At 43.1% G+C, this 23,623-nt stretch overlaps 1 protein-coding gene across 6 annotated transcripts in view; it reads right to left on the bottom strand.

The window, feature by feature from the left end:
- Positions 1–23,623, bottom strand: part of CHL1 (cell adhesion molecule L1 like) — a 133,263-nt gene that overhangs the window by 89,676 nt on the left and 19,964 nt on the right. The window contains exon 1 of one of the 6 annotated variants that reach the window (XM_077278071.1): positions 10,427–10,550. The exons of 3 other annotated variants lie outside the window; for them this stretch is intronic. The gene's annotated coding sequence lies outside the window, so the exon portion shown is untranslated. Of the gene's footprint in view, positions 1–3,371; positions 3,438–10,230; positions 10,253–10,426; positions 10,551–23,623 lie in introns of those variants that run through there. 2 more of the 6 variants (XM_077278073.1, XM_077278072.1) reach the window with 2 other exon arrangements.

Below are 23,623 nucleotides of genomic sequence, written 5' to 3'. Positions count from 1 at the left end.
CGTAGGGGCCGAGCAGCCACGAGGGAGCTGCTACCCCTGGAAAGAGCGAGAATTAGAAGGACAGTTGAATTGTGAAGGAGCTGAGAGGGAAGAAGCACAGAGGAGGAAAAGGCTCAGGAGGGAAACAGTGGAAGGACACCCTCAGAGCCCGAGCACGGAAGCCGGGTACTGGGAGCCCGAGGTCGTGTTGTTCTCCAGGACGCGCGACAGAACCGGAGGGCATAGTACTTCATGTCCATTGCCTGTAACAGGTCTGAGGTGAAGCAGTAACCCCAAGAGCCAGGTCCTCTAAGAGATCCTATAAATAGGCTCAAACTGCCTATCGTACAGACATCTGTCTTAGAACAGGAGAGAGGGAACCCTGTCAGCAAGCTATAAGCCGCAGGGACCTCGCCATCTGGCGCAAGTAGGAAAGGCTTACGAACCTCACCTGAAGTGGGACCCCCTTATTGCCTCCAAGCTGGCCAGACTACAGCTACCCTACACCTGGTACCCTGGACTACTCAGGACTGCTACCATCAGTAAACCAGGTAAAAGACTTTGCAAACCTGTATCCTCGTTCTTTGTGCATTCATCAGCTTACACCATCTTGCCATACACCTGGAAAGCCCTGGGGACCCCGCTTCACCTGTGGGAAGCGTTACCATCTAGCCGCCCTACCATCACCCCAGAGGACCCCTGTAAGCGGCATCTGTCCCAACTGACCAAACACCACAGGTGGCGTCACGAAAATAGACATTACAAATCCCCTTAAAGACCTTTCCCTTGAATTGGGCGCCCAGTGCCACGGACTGCGTCGCAGCCACCGTGACATCCCCTTTAAGACCGTACCCGATACCGAGTACCCCACGGCCCTGGCAGGGCGATCCACTATACTGTGATCATATAGTACCACATAACAATAGTACTATGCAGTAATTAAATACATGGTCTGCAGGCAGTAGCGTAGCGTAGGATGCAGTCGCCCCAGGCCCCGTGTTCAGAATAGCCCGCCTGTATTGTCATGCACAACTCGCCGATACAGTTAAGCCCTGTGGTAAAACAGGGAGACATGATGGCTCCTGGCACTACCGCTCCCCATTCTGTAGACCGAAGATCACTTTATTCTTGGGGCCTGCAGAACAGCAGGGAGATGCACAGGACAAGTCCCGGGCAGAGCGACGTGATGACATCAATGCGCCAAGACACTGATGTCGTTTGCATGCGCTGGCGCCATGCTATTGCCTCATTGGTTTGCCTAGCAGCTGTATGCCGGAGGACTTGTCAGGAATTGGGGATAGGGGAGTATACAATTTTTTTTTTAACTAGAAGCCATCATATAAGTGGAAAGGCTATTGGAGGTCATAATACAATGTGGAGGTTCTACTTGGGGCCATCACACAATATGGGGGGCTACTAGGGGCCATCATTCAACATGGAGAGGCTACTGGAGGCCATCATACAACGTGGGTTGGCTACTGGGGGCCATCATATGAAGTGGTAGGGGGCTACTAGAAGCCAGCATACAACATGGAGTGGCTCCTAGGGGACAGCATACAATGTGGAGGGGCTACGGGGGGAAATCAGACAAGTGGAGGGGCTACTTTGTGCCATCATACAATGTGGGGGGATACTGGGTGCCATCATTCAACATAGAGAGGCTACTGGGGGCCATCATGTTATGTTTTTCTAAGCCAGTTAGAAAAGACTGGAAAAGTGAATGACTTCATTAGAAAGAACATCAGCTGTAAATCACCATGTACTGTAATCACTTGTATGTTCTGTAGGACTGGTATCTATCACTATATGATCACCATATGGCGGTAATATGTGTTGGTCTCTGTATTGGGATTTATTTTCAGTACGGCATAGTGATCTGCTGAGGTTCCCCAAGACACATGATTAGGGTGCGCCACCATAGTTGTAAACATGTTTACCTAGGTTAGGGCCCCAATCAGATGTTTTGCCCCCCCAATCCCAAGCTGAACTACCAGCTACGCCTCTCTGCAGGATATTGTGGTAATGTTGACTAAATAAGTTGCCTTCATACACAGTACCTGATAGACATATGCTCCCACACATGGTGCCAGATAAGCAGACATAAGTAATTCCAGTTAGTTGTCTAAAGATGGTGAAAATATACTGTTCAGAGCCTTCATAAATAATGCCAGCCATCCAGTGGGTCCATATACAGTGCCTTCTACCTGAATAGTGCCTCAATGCCTAGTACCAGGCACACCAGACATTGTCCCCATGCCAAATGCCAACCAGACAGTGCCTTCATGAAGAGAAACATCGGGGTGACTGCCTCCTGTAGGCGTACACATCAGAAAACGATGCACGACAGAGCACACGTTCACTCTGTGAGCACCATTAGGTCTATGGCTCTGTCAGCACATATGCCCAAATCTTGTTTTGCAGGGGGTTGGGGCGTAAGTCCCAATGACAGGGTCGGCTCCAGGTTTTCCTGGACCCCGGGCGAAAGAGTTTCAGTTGCCCCTGTGACACATACCACCATTCATGATGCACAAATACGGTAGAAAAATATAGGTATAGTACAGTGTAAAAGATTTCACTTCTTACATTACATGAGTGATATCCATAGGTCAGAAGCCAAACAATATAGTCCTCCATACAGTATTATGGGCACCACATAGTGCTCCATACAGAATAATGAGCCCCACATATTGCTGCATACAGAATAAGGCCTCTTTCACACTTCCATCGGTACGGGGCCATCGCAAACCATCGGCCCAACGTACCGACGGACGTTGTGCAAATAGTGCACAACGTGGGCAGCGGATGCAGTTTTCAGACGCATCCGCTGCCCATTATGAGTACCAGGGAGGAGGGGGAGGAGTTCCGAAATGGCGTTTCGGACGGACAAAAAAACATTACATTGAACGTTTTTTCGTCACGACAGACCTCAAAAACACGACGCATCCGTTGCACCACGGATGCGACATGTGGCCATACCTCGCAATGCGTCGCTAATGCAAGTCTATGGAGAAAAAACGCATCCTGCGGGCAACTTTGCAGGATGCGTTTTTTTCTCCAAAAGGACGCATTGCAACGTTGGCCAAATGACGGAAGTGTGAAAGAGGCCTAATAGACCCCATATAATGCTCCATAAAGAATTGGCCCCATATAATGCTCCATACAGTATAATGATCGTCCCCATATAATGCTCCATACAGAATGAAAAACCTACAAGAAGCAAAATAAGCATAAACCCTGCTGTAACTAAATAAGTAAAAAGCAAAAGTGCATCTAAATAACACAGGGTTCTTAGTAATACTGTTTTGATCAAAAATAGCATAAAAGCTATCCCACCATCGACAAAGTGACCCTGATCAGGACGGTCCTACATTGTCTAATATTAAAAACCTTACCATGTGTTAGAGTTGACCTCAGTGTGTGAATAAGGGCAGACAAAAGGACCGGGTCCCGACCTGAGGGCACCAGTTTAGGGAAGCTCTTAAATGTAGTTTCCAGCTCAAGGCAGGGAGGACACACCCCGGCTTGCACAGAATGCAAAAATACCGAGAAAGGCCAGTTTCACACGTCAGTGGCTCCGGTACGTGTAGTGACAGTTTCCTCACGTACCGGAGACACTGACTCACGTAGACACATTAAAATAAATGTGTCTCTGCACATGTCAGCGCGTTTTCACGTACCATGTGTCCGTGTGCAAAACACGGAGACATGTCCGCTTTTCTCCGGCAGCACGGTCCGCAAAGTGTCCCGTACACGTGCACACGGAGAACAGTGTGCACTCTCCTCCGTGTGCACGGACCGCCGCAGGAGAAACAGTGCTACAGTTAAGCGCTGTCCCCTGCTTTTGTTGCTGAAGCTGGCATTCATTCCTTTTCCCAAGCAGCGTTCGCTGGAGAGAAGGAATGAAAAATCAAGGGTTTTTTTTAAATTTTTTGTTAATAATAAAGTTTGGGGTCACCTCCCGCCTCCCACCCCCCCGTGTGCCTGCCCGCTTTCAGAGAAATACTCACCCAGCTCCCGCGATGCCTCCTCTCAGCGCCGGCAGCCTGTCCTGTGTGAGCGGTCATGTGGTACCGCTCATTACAGTGATGAATATGCGGCTCCACCTCCCATAGGGAGGTGGAGTGCAAAGTGGAGATCTGGTTTGGCTGATTGAGAGGCGTCTGACCGGGATCCAAGAAGTATAGTTTCTCCTTGCGGAGAGTGAGAGTGAGATCTCCACTTTGCACTGACGAGGGGCAGTACCCTGAAACACAGTGTCTGCAAATTGAGATTCTGGTTTGGCTATTATCCTAAGTCATGTGACAAGGCTCGTAACATGGTCAACATTGACTGTTAGGATTGCTACCTCCAATAGGTGGCACTAGAGTTCTAGTTCTCTTCCTCTCTGAAGAGACAATTTGGTTATAGACTACAAACTAAAGCTGTGCAGCCTGACTCCCCATCTGTCCCCTACCTCAATTTCACTACCATATAGCAATTTTATATAGGAACTGGATAGCGGTATTATATCAGAATACGCACTGCACTCATATACAGACAGATCTATCTGAGTAATGTCCTAAGCTTCTCTTAGCATCCTGACAGCTGCATGTGAATGCAGCCTTAAGGTCCCATACACAGTAGATGGCTGTCGGATGAACAATCCTTTAGTTGATTCTATGACTGACAGCCATGTTGGCTGTCTCAGCTATACACGAGCACTTGTTTGGACAAGCGGTCCTGTGTTCTCTTTGAGAAAGTTGCCAACAGATCTCTGCCGGTATCCAAAATCGGATCCCAGTCACACCAGATGATCAGTTCGCCAACGCCCCCATACACAATAGTGTCTTGGCTGAACCCATCGATGACTACGGGTGCGACCATCATTAATCTAAAGCCCCCATACACATTAGAATAATGTAGGCTGGACCCACCAATATCAATGGGTTTGGCCGACACTCTAATGTCTATGGGGGTGCGGGTCAACTGATGGTCGATAGAGATGTTGATCTCACTTGTCTGAATTTTGACTGCCGATCACTTTGGTCTTCCGGAGATGAGCCGCCAGCTGGGATGTCTGTCAGCTTTCTCATAGAGAACACAGGAGCGATCAGCCAAACAATGTGTATTAGAGAGAGGCGAGATGGCTGTTCGCCAAGCGATCGGCCATAGCACCATTCGGCCAACAGCCATCTACTGTAATGTGAATGACCGGCTTAATGTGTACGGGGGGGCTTTAGACTGAAACCTGTGCGCAATGTTTTCTCAGCAGAGTGGAGGTTTTCCAATGTAGCATCAGAGGTTAATGATGTAGACAGAAAAAGCAATGTACAGCCTGCCCACTTTGCCCACGGACACACATGGTTTTCTCTCTTGGGCACTAAACAAAAACATTGCTTTGTTCACATGTATTAGAACAGCTCAAGACTGAACAAACAACACAAATCTGGAAAACAATTAGTAAAGCCGACGGAAGCCAAGATAAATATTGGCTGAAACCTTTGATTGCTGTTTCTCAATTATAGGCCATTGATTTATTACTTTCATTCATGCCAACATCTGATAGAAAAGAACGGATAATGTTGGACATTATTTATTACAACTAAGAGAAAAAAACTGCTAATAGCAACCAAACAGAACCCCGCTGTAATTTCTTAGTTGGATATGTTGGATCGGCAACCTGAATGATAAATCATTTTGGCTTATCTGACTTTTTTTGTCTCTCAGTCACTTTATGGCTGAGCCATAATGGCAAACTTGACCACGATATGTGATGCTTGGCCAAAGATCACAGCACGACAATGCTACGTCGCTACATTATAAAAGTGAATGTGGTTGTATTGCGACCTACAAGCTACCGAGACTACAACATTCAAGTCACGAATCTAATCCAGCACTTATTTATTTTTATGTTTTATATGATTTTTCATGTTTGTAACATTACATGTTATATAGAACAACTTTAGAGGGGTTTCCAGGGCTTCGGGCTGTAGTCTATAGGCACTTTGTGACTGAAGACTTGTAAATCCTCACAGCGCGCAGTGTGTGCGCTCTCAGGATTCTCTTTACCGGCGCTGGGAGTGGCTGGTGTGTGACCGCAAGAATGCAATTTGCATACATGCAGTTACTTGCCAACTAGACATGTGCAACTTCACTCAATTCAAATGAGTGGAGCATGACTTGTCTAGTCGGAATGTGACCGGAAATCTCTTTAAGCGCCGAAGAATCCTGACAGTGCGCACTGTGAAGGATTGTCTGCAGCCACATTTAGTCACAAGCCTGGACAATCCCTTTAAAGTTTCTGTTTATGCATTTGACTCAATGACAAGAGGAACAGACGGCATGCGGTTTGTTTGTCTTTTAGCTCCATTTTTTTGCTTTTTATCCTACCTTCTGTTATTATCTCTTTTGTTCTATCTAATGTTACGTTTTATATATTCCAGTCTCTTTTTTGGATAATATCTTTCAGTTTATTCTGTCTGTGTCCATCCAGACTGATGTATTGAATGGTCACTTGAAGAGTTGACTAACTCTTTGCTTAATCATTCCGTTCCCTGCTAATTGCTAACTCTTTAGTTGTCATGTCTGCCCCCCTCTTTTCCACATCGGTACTCTGCATCCATCCTAAAAAAAATTACTTTTTTTTACATTTATTCTCTATTTTACATCAAATACCCTGATTCACCATTGTCTTGGTGTCTTTTTTGTGTGTAGTAAAATTGTTGTCGTAGTGACTTTTTTTATTGGCGCCTTATTCTTTACTTAATTTGCATCTTTCTTTTTACATTAACTTTTATCTGTTACGTATGTGTGTTTTTTTCAACACAATGTGGGTGTGGTTTTCCTTATCCAGAATTTTAAAGTTTCATTTATAATTTGTGACTTTTAATTTATCATTTTTTACTTTTCAAAAAAATGTCACAACATTTTTGTGAAATTGCTCTGCTGCACCTTACTGGAGCATAACATTTGACTATTTTTATTTTTGCATAGTTGAAGACTAATTTGCAAAATTTTAAAACATCACGTGTTTTAAGGCTCTAACTAGGGGAAAAAAAGTAAAGAGGAAAAAAAAGAGCATCTTTGATTTTGCACAAAATGTATCAACCCAAGTACTATTTTGAAGATGAAATCGGCAACGACTAAAGACTAAAAAGAAAAGTCACTTAAAAAAATTTGCAAATGATTAATCAAGACTATCGTATATTTTAAACGTCATTAATTTCTATTATCTTGTACAAATTTTGTTGAGCGGGCACCATCCAAAATCTTCTCGTACAAAAGGGGATCACCATATGCATACTAGTAGGCAATAGTAACGAACAAGAACAAGCGTATGCACAAAAGTAGGGATCACCACAATATAATTAAGAGTAGAAAAAATCTTTATTCAAAGAAAATGGTAAAGTGGTCAATATGATGTTGAGAAGGCCAAACTTTCAAATTCCTATTTTCCATCTGTGTTCTCTAAGAAAGCAATTGTAACATCAACTGATCTTCCTGGTGCCATTGAAGGAATAAAATAATCTACACTACCTATAAACAGAGAGATGGTCAGGAACGCTTAGCTAAATTAAATCAACTTAAATCTTCTGGTCCTGATGAATTACATCCTAGGGTACCGAAAGAGTTAGCAGAGGAAATTGCAGAACCACTAGCCAGAATCTTTGAAGACATCCTAGAGAACAGGGGTAGTCCCAGAAGATTAGAGAAGGGTAAATATTGGTCCTATCTTCAAAAATGAAAGAAGATGGCGCTAGGAAATTACAGGCCAGTGAGCCTTACTTCTATAAAATGGAAAGATCTTTGAACAATGTATTAAACAAAGTATATAAGTACTAGGATATAAATAAAGTAATTAACCAGAGCCAGCATGGGTTTGAAGCAAACAAGTCATAAAAGACTAATCTAATTTCCTTCTATTATGGAATAACTGACTGGGTGGATCAGGTAAATGTAGATATAGTATATCTAGTCTTCAGCAAAGTATTTGATAAAGTATTTCATACTATCTTTATTGAAAATATGACCAAGTATGGGATTGACAAAGCTACGGTTAGGTGGATTCATAACTGTCTCAGTGATCGTACTCAAAGAGTGGTAATAAATGGTTGCACATCCATTTGGAAGAGTCTTTCAAGTGGGGTACCACACGGCTCTGTCCTGGCACCAGTGTTGTTCAACATTTTTATAAATGATCTACATAAGAGAACTGAAGGTAAACTGATTCAATTTGCAGACGATGCAAAGCTAGGAGGGACAGCTAACGCTAGAGAATACTGAAAGGATTCAGAAGGATCTAGATAAGCTTGAATGATAGGCAGCGATTAATAGAATGGTATTTTTCAGGGAGGAATGGAAGATTTTACATCTGGGAAAGAAAATTACATCTACAGAATGGGCTGAAATAGCAACAGCACATGTGAAAAGTCTTGGGTATGCTAATAGATCACAGACTGCACATGAGTCAACAGTGTGATGCAGCATCAAAAAAGGCAAACACAGTACTAGGATGTATTAAAAAAAAGCATAAAATCTATGTCAGGTGAAGTAATTATCCCCCTCTACTCCTCCTTGGTCAGGACTCATCTGGAATACTGTGTTCAGTTCTGGGCACCACATTTTAAAAAAGACATTGAAAAACTGGACCAAATTCAGAGAAGAGCTACCAGGATGGTGAGCGAACTGCAAAATATGTCCTTCGAAGAACGGTTAAAGAATCTGAAAATATATAGCTTGCAAAAAAGAAGGCTAAGAGGAGACTTAATAGCTGTCAACAAAATCTGAAGTGATGTCACATTGTAGAGGAATCATCCTTATTCTCATTTGCACGTGGAAACACGAGAAGCATTGGCATGAAAGTGAAAGGGAGAAGATACAGATTAGATATTAGAAAAAACTTTATGACAATGGAAGTCTTCAAACAGAGGCTGGACAGACATCTGCCTGAGATGGTTTAGTGAAGGTGCATTGAGCAGGGGGTTGGACACGATGACCCTGGAGGTCCCTTCCAACTCTAACATTCTATGATTCTATGAATTAAGCAGGGAAAAAAGGTTATCATAGGTGATGCATTTGCATTTTGAAGCTGTTGCTGTGAGCCCACAACATGTGGTCAAAGGAGCTCTCAATGGAAGAGAAACAGACCATCACTAAGATGAAAACAAAATCCATGTTTAGAGATGGCAGAAATGTTAGAAGTGGCCAAATCAACTATTTGGTACATTCTGCAAAAAAAAAAAAAAAAAGAGCGCATTGGTGAGCTTGGGAACTCAAGAAGGCCTAGATGTCTATGGAATACAACAGTGGTAGATAATCTCAGAATCCTTTCCATGGTGAAGAAAAACGCCTTCATAACATCTACCCAAGTGAAGAACACTCTCCAGGATGTTGGTGTTTCAATGTCTAAGTCTGCTATAAAGAGAAGACTTCATGAGAGCAAATACAGAGGGTTCACCACAAGGTGCAAATCATTAATCAGTGTTAAAAATTGAAAGGCCACAGTAGACTTTGCAAAAAAAAACATATAAAGAAGCCAGCCCAGTTCTAGAAAAACATTCTTTGGACAGATGAAACTAAGATCACCTGCATAGTAATGTTAATTTGTCCAATTACTTTTGAGCCCCTGACATGAGGAGGTTTTGCAGAAAAATGGTTGAAATTCGCAAACATTTCACAGGATAATTTTGTTCAACCCCTTAAATTAAACCTTAAAATCTACACTTCAATTATATCTCAGTTGTTTCATTTTAAATAAAAAATAGTGGAATGCAGAGCTGAAATCACCAAGATTTGGTCACTGTCCAAATATTTCTGGACCTAACTGTACATCTGTATGTACAAGAGGCTTGGAAGAAGTCCTCCATCCATTCATTACTGTCAGAACCAAATTTCAGCACACAGTATAGTATACATTTTCAAGCCGATTTAATACATCAGATCTGGAAACTTGATAAATAAGGTTATACGCACATAAAATAAAAGGAAAATTTCAGATAAAAAAATGAAATGTTTCAAATAAATAAATGAATAAAACATCATGAATCCACCTGGGATTTCTATCCTCGGGGCACTGAAAGCATTTGTCACAAGTGGTCAGATCACTGTCAGCTTGCTGCTCATGCTGTGCGCTAGGAAATATTTAGAATTGCTAGCCAAGTTTAACAACCAGCGATCACAGCCTGAGAGAGACATATAATACTATAATACTAGCAAAAATCAACATATAAAATCCAGCATTAGCTTATATCTATGTACATCAGAAAGTGTTACCTTTGTGTCCCGTTCTCTCGAAATGTGATGGAGAACATGAAAGCGAAGCTACAAAGTGCTCTAGGTAATACAGTGGTAGGTGGATGTGCTAAACCGCACCCATACATTGTATGAACGTACCTGACATCATATCTGTCCGTCATACTCCAGTGCACTATACCTATAATAGAGTTATAAAGCGGAGTGCTGTACTCACCCTCGGTGGATTGCTATGTACGCTAGAGATTATCCTCTTGGTCTTTAATACCTCAGTACAATGGAGCGGATTGCCACAATTACCTGTCAGCACAAGATTTCAGTGATCACAGCTTAAATCCACGTACATTATACTTATGTGATTGCACAACCCTCAGTCCTTCCTGGGAAGTCTGTAACTAGTCCCTGCATGTTGTAGGCTCGGCCTCGGAGAAATCTCGCTAGGGCATTTACAAGACCTCAATTGGTAATATTTCGTGAAATGGAAGAATAATTTATGAACCTTTATTGTCCAAATAGTTTTATTAATTAAACTGGGAATCATTGTGTTGTGACTGGTAGGAGAGAAGAGAAGAGTTAGTGTCTGGACTTGTAAGAATTAATTGCTTTTCTTTATACAGTTAAGCCGGTCGGGTCTGATGCTGCCACACAGCAAATTTAAGCTCAAAAGTACAGTATGTCGGAGACAGAGAATACTCTGAAATCTGGGTAAGGGGTGCGATTGTCTAGGGGGAGGAGGAGTATGATTGCCTGGGGGGTGGGTGAAGGGGTACATTTGCCTGGGGGGAGGGGTACGATTGCCAGGGGGTGAGGGGTACGATTGCCTGGGGAGAGGAGGGGTATGATTGCCTTGGGGGAGGAGGGCTATTATTGCCTTGGGGGAAGAGGGCTATGATTGCCTGGGGGGAGGAGTGGTACTATTGTCTAGAGGGGAGGAGGGGTATGATTGCCTGGGGGAGGAGGGGTACGATTGCCTGAGGGGTGGGTGGAGGGGTACGATTGCCTGGGGGGTACGATTGCTAGGGGGTGAGGGGTACGATTGCCTGTGGAGAGGAGGGGTATGATTGCCTTGGGGGAAGAGGGCTATGATTGCCTGGGGGGAGGAGGGGTACTATTGTCTAGAGGGGAGGAGTAGTACGATTGCCTGGGGGGAGGAGGGGTACAATTGCCTGGGAGGAGGAGGGGTACGATTGCCTGGGGGAGAAGGGGTGTGATTGCCTGGAATGGAGGAGGGCTATGATTGTCTGGGGGGGAGGAGGGGTACGATTGCCTGGGTGGAGGAGGGATATGATTGCCTGGGGGGAGGAGCAGTGCAATTGCCTAGAGGGGAGGAGCCATATGATTGCCTGGGGGGAGGAGGGGTGCGATTGTCTAGGGGGGAGGTGGGGTACGACTGTCTGGGGAGCAGAGGGGCATGATTGCCTGGGGAGGAGGGTACAATTGCCTGGGGGAGGAGGGGTACGATTGCCTGGGGGGAGGAGAGGTATGATTGCCTGGGGGAGGAGGGATACTATTGCCTGGGAGGAGGAGAGGTACAATTGCCTGGGGGAGGAGGGCTATGATTGCCTGGGGGGAGGTGTACGATTGCCTGGGGGGAAGAGAGGTACAATTGCCTTTTGGGAGGAGGGCTATGATTGCCTGGGGAAGGAGGGATATGATTGATTGGGGGGAGGAGGGGTACGATTGCCTTTTGGGAGGAGGGTTATGATTGCCTGGGGGAGGAGGGCTATGATTGCTTGGGGGGAGGAGGGGTACAATTGCCTTTTGGGAGGAGGGCTATGATTGCCTGGGGAGGAGGGGTACGATTATCTAGGGGGGAGGAGGGGTACAATTGCCTGGGGGGAGGAGGGGGAGGATTGCCTGGGAGAATGAGGGATATGATTGCCTGGGGGGAGGAGGGGTTCAACTCCCTGGGGGGTGGAGGGGTAGGATTTTAAACGGAGGGAGAGGGGTATTATTGCCTAGTGGGGAGGAAGGGTATGATTGTCAAGGGGGGTGGGGTACGATTACCCCGGGGGGAAGAGGGGTACGATTGCCTGGGGGAGGAGGGAATTGTAGATGCAATCTTTATCATTAAAAACTATTGTGGACAGGGCCCTCTCTAAATTTATTCCAGACGGTCGCTTAGTTCATATATTAAAGGAAACCTTTCATGTCGAAAATTGTATCTGATCTGCAGGCAGGATGCTATAGAGCAGGGGGAGCTGATAAGATTTGTACATATATTTTTGTGGGAAAAGTTTCAGTATAACTTGTATTTTATGCATTGAAATCCCTGGTGTCTGTATGTATGAGTCCAGTGGGCGGTTCTACTCAGTGATTGGCAGTCTTCCCTGTATTGTGTATGCAGAAATAGCTGTCAATGACTAGTAACACCGCCCACTGGACTCATAAATACAAACACCAGGGATTTCCATGAATAAAATACAAGTTATACTGAATCTTCTCTAACAATCCTATATATCATCCTGATCAGCTTCTTCTTCTCTATACCGTGCTGTCCACAGATCAGACTACGTGTACAATGTGATGGGTTCCCTTTATATAAGCCCCTTGTACAGTGTCCTGGAAGTTAAAGGGGTATTCTTATTTTAGAAAGTGCACATCCGACCTCTGGGCCCCCACAATCCTGATAATAAGGGGTTGCAGTGCAGGTTTAGTGCTATAGCCCCCCTCATTGTTTTTCCCTATACAGACTCTGCGTGCGGCTATATTCTTGGGATATGTTATCACTCACTGGAAAAGGAATAGAAAGATGTTTAGAATTGAGAGTCCTCAGTGGTTGATACCTTTTAATGGCTAACTGAAAAAGATGGTAACAAATTTCCTGTGTGGAAAAGGAATAGTCCTTTAATAAAATTCATAAAAAATATATTAAATCATTTGCTCTAACAAGGCCAAACCAGTGTATAGGTACGGAAGGTGTACTGTATCTTACTGGCATAGGATGTAATGATGGCAGGCAGTAGAAATGGTGACACGTGATAAGGAGCACTTCTGTTATGATCCTAGTGGTAGAGGATCGCAGAAGTTCCAGCTAAGTCCGCAAACACAAAAACTAGCTCATAGGGAGGTGGTAACTTGGCTGACCGAATACCTGATCCTATCACACAACTAACAGTAGCCGGGGAACGTACCTACGTTGATTCTAGACGTCTCGCACCAGCCGGAGAACTAACTAACCCTTTCAGAGAAAATAAGACCTCACTTGCCTCAAGAGAAAGGACCCCAAAGTTATAATACAAGCCCCCAACAAATAATAACGGTGAGGTAAGAAGAAAAGACAAACGTAAGAATGAACTAGATTTAGCAAAGAGAGGCCCACTAATTAATAGCAGAAAATAGGAAGCGGACTTATGCGGTCAGCAAAAACCCTACAAAAATATCCACGCTGAATATCCAAGAACCCCCGCACCGACTAACGGTGTGGGGGGGAGAATATCAGCCCCCTAGAGCATCCAGCAAAAATCGGGATCACATTATTAACAAGCTGGAACAAAATATAAGCAATGCGAATAAACAAAAAATAAGAAAGCAGGACTTAGCTTATTTTGCAAAGAACAGGAGACCAGGAGTCAGGAGCAAACAGACATAGACTGACTACATCGATTCCAGGCACTAGACTGAGATTCCAGGAAGTCTAAATAGGAACACCCAAGGCCTAACGAACCAGGTGGGTACCAACTTGGAGAAAGATGATCCAAGTGAAATACCACTAATGACCACAAGAGGGAGCCAAGAAATATAGTTCACAACACACTTCATGCCCTCTTTTCAGCCAGGCTAGCCCAAAACCTGCAGTAAATGTAATGCTATTAGCTATTAAGATGAACTTTAGATGAACGTCGGCTGAACCCGCTGATATCGGTAGGTTCGGACGACAGACTAATGTGTATAGAGGCCCTGGACAGAAGATTATTGAGGGAGTTAAGGATCTGGCATGCCTGATTTCAATGCATGGCGCGACTCTCTCATACAGAACACAGGAGTGCTCGACCGAGTGATCACCTCTACATATGGAAGAGACAAGCAAGATAGTTGTCGATTGAATGATTGACTGAACCATCATGGTTCAGCGCTCAGCCATCTAAGGTGTATGGGAGGCTTTACTTTGTATGGAAGATGTCAGTCTTTCTCACTTTAGACTTATGGTGGCTGCACCCATCGATATCGACGGTTTCTACCAACACTCTACTGTATACAGGAGAACTGGCCAACGGATTGTCTGCGAAAATGTTGAATGGTCATGTCTGATTTTGGCTTTGCTCTCCCGTAGATAGGACGCCAGCAGAGATATCTGTTTGTGGCTTTCTCATAGAGAACACAGGAGCAGGAGCGCTGAGCCGACCGGCTCTACTGTGTATTGGAGAAATGACCCAGAAGGCTGTTGGCCAAATGATCATCTGAAGAATTGTTCAACTGACCGCCATCTAATGTGTATGGGGGCATTTAGAGCTTGAGTGTATATTTACTGTGGAAGGGAACTCAGTAGACTATCCTAGAAAGGAAGTCAAACAGAGTCCTAAGTTACCATATATACTCAAGTATAAGCTGAGATTTTCAGCCCATTTTTTTAGGCTAAAAGTGCCCCTCTCGGCTTATACTCAAGTCATTGTCCCAGGGGGTTGGCGGGGGAGGAGGAGTTGCAGGAGTGGCGGCTGTCACATCATACTCACCTGCTCCCGGTGCGGTCTCTGCACTTCCCTGCTTCTCCGATGGTCTCCGGCGCCCGCAGCTCTTCCTCTGTTCAGCGGTCACGTGGTACTGCTCATTAAAGTAATGAGTATGGACGCAACTCCACTCCCATAGGCGTGGAGCGCATATTCATTACTTTAATGAACGGTACCATGTGACCACTGAACACAGGAACAAGCTCCCGGCGCCAGAGACCATCAGAGAAGCAGCAACATCACCAGGAGGGTGAGTATGATGGGGGAGGGGGAGCCATGCGATATTCACCTGTCCCTGTTCCACCGCCAGGCTGTGTCTTTCGCGTCCTCTGGCTGTGACGTTCAGGTTAGAGGGCACGATGACATGGTTAGTGCACGCCCTCTGCATGAACAGTCACTGCAGAGACCCGGAAGACACAGCGGCACACGGCGGTGGAACGGGAACAAGTGAATATTGCAAGTTTTGGGGGCCTGAGCCAGCGGCGACACCATCACCTGGCCCCAATTGCGCACCGGTGTCCCCGCCTGCTCAGGACCCCGGCACCTGGCTCCTAGTGACAAGAGATGAGTATGTCATTTTTTTTTTAATCGCAGCAGCAGCAGCATATGGGGCATAATATTCAATGGAGCATCTTATGGGGACATAAACCTTTGTGCAGTGTTATATGGGGCATAATACTCTATGGAACATCTTATGGGGCCATCAACCTTTGTGTAGTGTTATATAGGGCATAATATTCCATGGAGCATCTTATGGGGCCATCAACCTTTGTGCAGCATTATATGGGGCATAATATTCTATGGAGCATCTTATAGGACTATCATCCTTTGTGCAGCATTATATGGGGCATAATATTCTGTGGAGCCTCTTATGGGGCCATCAACCTTTGTGCAGCATTATATGGGGCATAATATTCTATGGAGCATCTTATGGGACTATCATCCTTTGTGCAGCATTATATGGGGCATAATATTCTGTGGAGCATCTTATGGGGCCATCAACCTTTGTGCAGCATTATATGGGGCATAATATTCTATGGAGCATCTAATGGGGCCATCATTAACCTTTTATGCAGCATTAGATGGGGTATATTTTAATATGGAGCATCTTATGAGGCCCATCATGAACTTTATGGAGCATTATATGGGGCGTACTTTGTATGGAGCATCTTATGGGGCCCATCATGAACTATATGGAGCATTATATGGGGCTCCTGATTCAATATGGATATTCAAAAACACTTAACCTACTGATGTCTAAATCAATTTTACTTTTATTGGTATCTATTTTTATTTTTGAAATTTACCAGTAGCTGCTGAATTTCCCACCCTAGGCTTATACTCAAGTCAATAAGTTTTCCCAGTTTTATGTGGCAAAATTAGGGGTCTCGGCTTTTACTCGGGTCGGCTTATACTCGAGTATATATGGTAAATATTCATAGTTGCCAACTGTTCTGAAGCTCCCAGGACTCCTAGTCCGTAAGGACCACAAAAGCAGGTAATTCATGGTGGACTGGAAAGGGTTGGAGGCATTCTGGGTAGAGGTAGGGTTGGTTATACATCAGTAGAAATGTTGGCAGCTACATATGTATATTTTGGACTACCTTTGCCTCACCGAAGACCATAAAGCAAAAATAGCGCAAAGTCAAACCTCCGATGGAGTCTTCAACCTTGCCTTAGTTAGGCTCTGTACCCCATATAACGGTAGCCTCCATCAGAAGGTGTGGCACAAGAGATCATTATATGTAAGGAAGGGCCTGGGCATCTGTGACTGACAGGCTGCTCTGGGAGCTTTTGTGGATGGTGAGATCTGTTATTGGTTTTCTGCATTACTGCAGTTGACCGAGTTGCAGTTTTGGTTGAACATTGTCAGTGAAATTTAATAGAAACTGGCTTTATTATAGATAAAACCTTTTCCTGTTTTTTATTGGATCTACTTTCACCTGAAGCTATATTTTAGTACCCTAGGATAATGTTGTTTTGCTTTCAGTGCAACACATTTTTATCATATTAGTCATGGTGAAATTGTTCCAAAACAGAAAGATATATATGTATAAAAAGCAGCCACCCAATGGTGTAACTGAAGGGAAATTTGTAGCAAGGCAGCAAAAAACAAGATTAGCAAAGAACTAAAAGCTTTTTTTATATAAAACAAATAAATAATGTGTTTTATTAGTCACACTGGATAAAATCACTCACATAAGGGCTCATACTCACATGTGAGAAACTCGGATGAGTCTCGCCCGCCAATACCCGGCACTGCACCCCGCACTCAGATCAGAGCGTGCAGCCGCATAGGAATACATGCAGCCGCATGCTCCGCTCCTGAGTGCCGGGTATTGACGTGCAAGACTCATCCGAGTTTCTCACATGTGAGTATGAGCCCTAAAATTTATACACACCCACAATAAGGTGAAGTCAGGTCTACAGGCATGCAATGCCATATCAATAAAAGGCAATAACAAATGCACAAGTGCTACAGTAGAATAAAGAAGACTTATAGACGCCACTGTGCACATCCGCACGACATTCATTGTTCAGTATCCATTGCAAAGATTTAGTAGGAAACTGTTTTAGGCATTTTAGTATTATTTTTAAATTGTTTATATCAAAAACAGAAGTCATACAGATGTGAACATACAGTTATGAAAAGCCAGACTTACGAATCATCCTTTTTTTTTTTAAACGGAAAATTTTTCAAATGCTTATCCTAACCTCGCTTTTTTGTCTTATTTTTACTGAAAAAAGCTGTTACAGCACATGGATGGAATCCATTTTCACTAAATACAGTGTGTCCGTAAAGTCATGGTGCACTTTTGACCAGTCACTGGAAAGCAACAAAAAAGGATAGAAACGTGAAATCTGCTCCAAATAAAAGGAAAAACTCTCCCAGTTTCATACCTATTCAGTTCAGTTTGATGTGGGCTCCATTTGTTGCCCAACACACATCCAAACGATAGTGAAGTTCTTGCCACACACGGGTAAGGACGTCTGGTGTAACAGAGTGAATAACATCTGATTCCCTGTTTTAAGTGATTAATGTCAATGAACATGTCCACAGATATGGAAGGTCGCCTCATCGCTAAACACAATCTTCTGCAAAAATCTTGCATCATTGTCGATCTCATGAAGCATATCTATAACAAACGCGCATCGCTTGGGTCTATCCACTGGTTTGATAGCGTGCAACAGCTACAATTTGTACCCCGTAAAACAGAGACGTTTCTTTAACACCTTTTGAGCTGTAGTCTTGCTTAGGTGTAATTGTCGAGCACACGCACGCACAGATTTTTTAGGGCTCCATAGGTAGCTATCCTGTATAGCCTCTACAGACTCCTCACTGACTGATGGCCTACCAGAACGGAATTTCTCCACCAAACTGCCGGTTTCCTTCAACTGCTTATCCCACCGAGTATTGTTATTCCTATGTGGTGGCTCTTCGTTATAAACGCACCGATAATCACGTAGCACTTTGGTCACAGATTCGAATTTAGCGAGCCACAGAACTCACTGAACTTTCCTCTGTGCCGTCCACATCTCGACTGGCATGGAAAACCACACAGCTGGCATAAACTTGTGGTTGCATGATGTCACAGACCTGGCAGTGTATTAATCAGAGTTCAGTTTACCAGGGGTTAATCTGACTGGGGGCTCAGCAACAGCTTAAATGAGTTTGTGTTGTTTGATTGGTTCTTACTATCTCTCCAGATGAGCAGGTCTGATATGATTGGGCCAGAGAAAGGGCGCCAAAATGTAATGGTCAAAAGTGCACCATGACTTTATGGACACACTGTAGTTGCTAGAAAAAACTTGAGAAACCTCCATTAGGCTTTTTTTTTGCATGTGAGAAAAAGAGATGACACATTAATGGCAAAAACAAATGCAAACCAACAAAAAAGGATGAAAAATGGACAATCAGACGAATAATGAAAGGATCTTTTTTTTTTAGAGACTGGACATGTACGTGTGAATCAGATGTTATGCAGGAGCTTTCATTTGATAACAAATTGTTTTGCATTGCAGCAAACTCATGTACTTTTATCATGACATTTGCACCGTTGTTAATGTATTTTTGTTTGCAACACAGAACATGATTTTTGAGTGTTGCGCACATTTTGAGAGGTTGACTTAAAGGGATTTTCCACAAAGAAAACTGTATTATAATCAATAGATCTTGGAATAATAATAATTTCAACAATTAGATGTGTTTAAATAAAATGTTCCCGTGCTGAGATAATCTTATAAATGTGCCCCTGCTGTGTACTGTGTAATGGCTGTGTCTGACCGTGCAGGAACATGGTCTAATCATACCACAGCTCCGGGGAAGGGGAGGAAGAAAGAGTATACAGCCAGGGCAGCTGGGGATCACAATGATTCTTTCTGTGAGGTATAACATTTCTCTGCCTGTTTTTAAACAAAATTTTAGGTGATGTGGTATGATCAACCATGTTCCAGCACGGTCAGACACACCCATTACACAGTACACAGCAGGGACACATTTATAAGATTATCTCAGCACAGGAACATTTTTTTTAAACACATCCAATTGTGTAACTTAGAGAAGAATTAAATGGGTAGAAAGGCAAAATGAGCAACTGTAAGTACACAGTGCTATATAATATGATGACTGCAATATATTAAGAGGATAAAAACTTTGATGGTAGTGATTCTTTAAGCATATGGTCACACCCCAGATTAAAATTAGATATGATTTTTCCGTTGCAGATATCCAAGACTGACCCTGGAAATGCCATAGATTTGCATTAATACTAGAACCATTTTCATTCCCTGGGACAAATCCTTGCATTTTCACATAAAAAACATGGAAAATAAACAGCAAACTACTCATTTCCATATTCCGTATTTTTTTTTATCATGGTAGCATGAAACATTTAAATAAAACCCCATTCACATTCATCGGATACTGACATAATATAGATTCAGGCTCCTAAGCCAGTGTGAAAGAAATGTTATGTGCAGATACCATTGACTATTGAGAGCTATGTTTTTCCTAAAAGTCCTGCTCAACACTATTGTGAACCAATTACTATTTTGCACACACTGCATCGTGTTTTTTTTATTTTGTGCCCTGAATTAATTTGGCTTAAAAATCTGTTAGGTGAGAATTGACACTTTGGGAAAACAGAAATCACATTTGCTCATAATGAAAGCATTACTGACAAAAAAAAATGCTTTGTAAATATTTGAAATGTTTCAAAGAATGCCAGGGTTCCGAGTTTATGAAGTATTCCACAGTAATGAGTGGTTACCTAGCAACCGCAGAGAATAGAAGCGCATTTTTGTCAGCTTTTTTAAAGTTCTATATAATACAGCTCTAAAAACAAGTCCCATGTTAATATCATTTTCATTTCTCATGTTCAAGATTGGAAATATAAGCTGAATATTTCTTGATCGGATGATTAAAAAAAAAAGGTTAACGTCGAAGGGATTACAATGAGACTCAGTTACTGTATTATTATCTACTTAAAGGAGTTGTCCAGAATTAAAAAATATCTTTAGTAGATTTGTGTAAAATAATAGAATATACACTATATAGACCTACCCATTTCACCGATAAAAGCTTTTATGACTTCCCATTCTGAAGCAATAGACATTAATAGACTTTACAGCTATAACATTTTTCTATTTTCTGGGAAGGACTTCTACAAGATTTTGGAGGTGTTTATGGAATTTTTGCCCATTCATCCAGAAGAGCATTTGTGAGGTCAGACGTTGGTGTTAGAGGAGAGGGTCTTGCTTGCAGTCTCCATTCTAGTTAGTCCCATAGATGTGGAATGGAGTTGAGATTAGAGTCGGTTATGGTCGTCCACACAAAACTCCTCCAGCCATGCCTTTATGGACTTGTCTTTGTGCACTGGGCACAGTTATGGGGAACAGAAAAGGCCCTTCCCCAAACTGCTCCCACAAAGTTAGAAAAAATTGTCCAGAATGTCTTGGTATGACATTCCCGGTAGGTGGCGCATATGCAGATGGATATTCTGGCTCTCACAATGTCATTACGACGACGTTACGGTGAATGGACCAATCCAAGAATGTTGGCCGGGAGGAGCAAGTCACACAGAAGAGTAACCTGTCAATCATTAGCAGAAGACTAGCGCCAGAAAGAGAAAGAGGCGGGAGAAACCAGAGAGCTGTAGGTGCAGACCAAGCCCCCTGCAAGCTTTTTTGCATAAAAATTTTCCTATGGATTATGACACAACAGAGATACAGATTTGTAAAATAAAGGTGTGGAAGCAATCATCATTACAGGTACTTTACTGTGATGGCTTTTTGGGTCTAAAAACCTGCTGATGGGCTCTCTTTAAGATTTTCCTTAAAAGCCTAGGTCAACCCCTGAAAAAAACACCACCACATCATTATCCATCCTCCATCAAACCTTATAGTTGGCACAATGTAGTCAGGCAGGTAACGTTCTCCTGGCATTCTGCTCCTTAGCACTCTGTTACACCACTCTGTCACTTTATGGGGGTCTCAAACTTCATGGCTGAGTTTCTGTGGTTCCTGAATACTGACACTTTTCAATAACAACACTCATAATTGACGGGAGAATAATTAGGAAAGATTACATTTTACAAACTGACTTTTTACACCAATTATTTCCTATTAGAGGACCGTGCTGGTATCATTGAGCCTTTAAGAACAATCCATCCTGTCACGTGTTAGTAAAGGCAGATGACATTGTTTGGGGCTAGATGTTTTACACTGAGGGGCAATGGGATTGAATGAAATTCCTGAATTCAGCGATTAGGACAAGTGTTCCAATGTTCTTGTCCTTATAGTGTACAACTTACTCCTATACTTCAATTAAAGAGGTTCTCCAGGCTTGGGGTACAAGTGACTTATATTGTACAGATTCTCAGTACCGGCACTGGGAGCGGGCAGTAATGTGCCTGTAAGTATGTGATTTTTATATTTCTGGACACATTCTGACTAGATGTATCCAGCCTTGCTCAATATGCTTGTGTAACACCCCAGGGTCTTGGTTGTTACAGTGGCATTGCGTTCCTCAGGGGGAGAGTGATGTCACGCTTGGAAGCAAAGGAAGATCTTCTTTATCAGGTAATCACAAGCATATGATGTCGTGCACATCTAGTCGGCACATAACTGCATGTATACAAATTGCGTACTTGCAGCCATTTGCCCACCGCTCCCGGCGCCAGCACTGAAAAATCCTCACATAGAGTGACTGCAGATTTGCATCCCAAGGTCAGACAATCCCTTTAATAAAGTTGCAACAATCTCCCAATATTTGCATCAGACTAGGGCCTCAGATGCTCGACTTCTGGCTTGGGATTGATAATGGGTGAGATTGATATTGAAGGTGATCAATGAGTGGAAAAGGCTGCCACGAGAGGTGGTGAGTTCTCCTTCAATGGAAGTCTTCGAAACAGAGGTTGGACAGACATCTGTCTGAGATGGTTTAGTGAATTCTGCATTGAGCAGTGGGTTGGACACGATGACCTTTGAAGTCCCTTCCAACTCCAGCATTCTATGATTCTATGAATTAAGCAGTAAAAAGATCTGCATCTTATCATATGTGTGGCATTTGCATTTGGAAGCTGTTGCTGTGAACCCACAGCATGCAGTCAAAGGAACTCTCAATGAAAGCGAAACAGGCCATCAGTAGACATCTGTCTGAAATGGTTTAGTGAATCCTGCATTAAGCAGGTCGTTGGACACGATGACCTTTGAGGTCCCTTCCAACTCTAATATTCTATGATTCTATGATTCTTAAGGTATGATGCTATGATTGTTAAGGAGAGCCTGTTCTGAAAATGGCTTGTGACTACCGCTGTGTATAAAGTTTGATGGCTGACTGCCTCATTTCAATAGCAATGCCTTCATCTTGACTTTAGCCATCACAGAAAAGGGGGCAAGATTAGCCAGCCCCCATTGACAAGTAACAATATGCTGACACTGGAAACTCTGACCTGTTTAGAAGCCTAGTTTTAAGCAGAGCTACTGAGACCTTACGGTGACTGATTCTTCTATTGGAGGAAGATTGGGGCACCTTTGATTAAAGACCTGTTACCAGGTCAATAGTGTCCAGTTTTGGTTCCTATTTTATTCCTACAGCTCCCCTGTGTATTTTTTTAATGCACCATACATTTCCAGTGATACTGTCTTTTTTACGTAGTGTTCATTTTTGTGGTGAGCACAGAAGTCTCTGTTGGCGTGTCAATACGCTGCTCTGCATTAGTACCCTGTGAGCCATGCCCGCTTGAAAATACCATAAAACTGAGCATGGCGGATTAAAAAAACCATACAAAACAACCCAGAATAAATAGGAGAGCAGCGGGAATAAAATAAAAGCAAAAATGGTCCATTTTGATCTGTAGACAGGTCCTCTTTACAGTACATGAGTACTAACATGTATATTTCTTGCTATTTTACAAACATTCAAAGATATCTTTTCAAACTCTTTTAATACTGAATGATAAAAACTCAGTATAGAAATACGAACTTTATTTCTTTTGGACTTTTCCTTGCGAGCTAGATAGACCTCGGTGATTTCTCTTACGAAAAAGATTGAAGTCGAAAAATGGACACAAATTATTCCCAGTTCCAATCCTTTCAAGCCTAATTGCTGTGGTGAGATGCAGTGAATAGTGACCCTTGCAGTCAATGGAACAGTTCACACAAATAGCTGTTGATACAATGGGGCAATAGGGTTTCTCAAATGCCTGCCTGCAAGTAATTGTCCTTATTCCATTTCCATCACAATT

Source organism: Ranitomeya variabilis, chromosome 8 (genome assembly GCF_051348905.1).
Source record: "Ranitomeya variabilis isolate aRanVar5 chromosome 8, aRanVar5.hap1, whole genome shotgun sequence".
Taxonomy (NCBI): Eukaryota; Metazoa; Chordata; class Amphibia; order Anura; family Dendrobatidae; genus Ranitomeya; species Ranitomeya variabilis.
The sequence above is the reverse complement of the archived record's forward strand: the minus strand, read 5'-3'. Positions and strand labels throughout refer to the sequence as shown.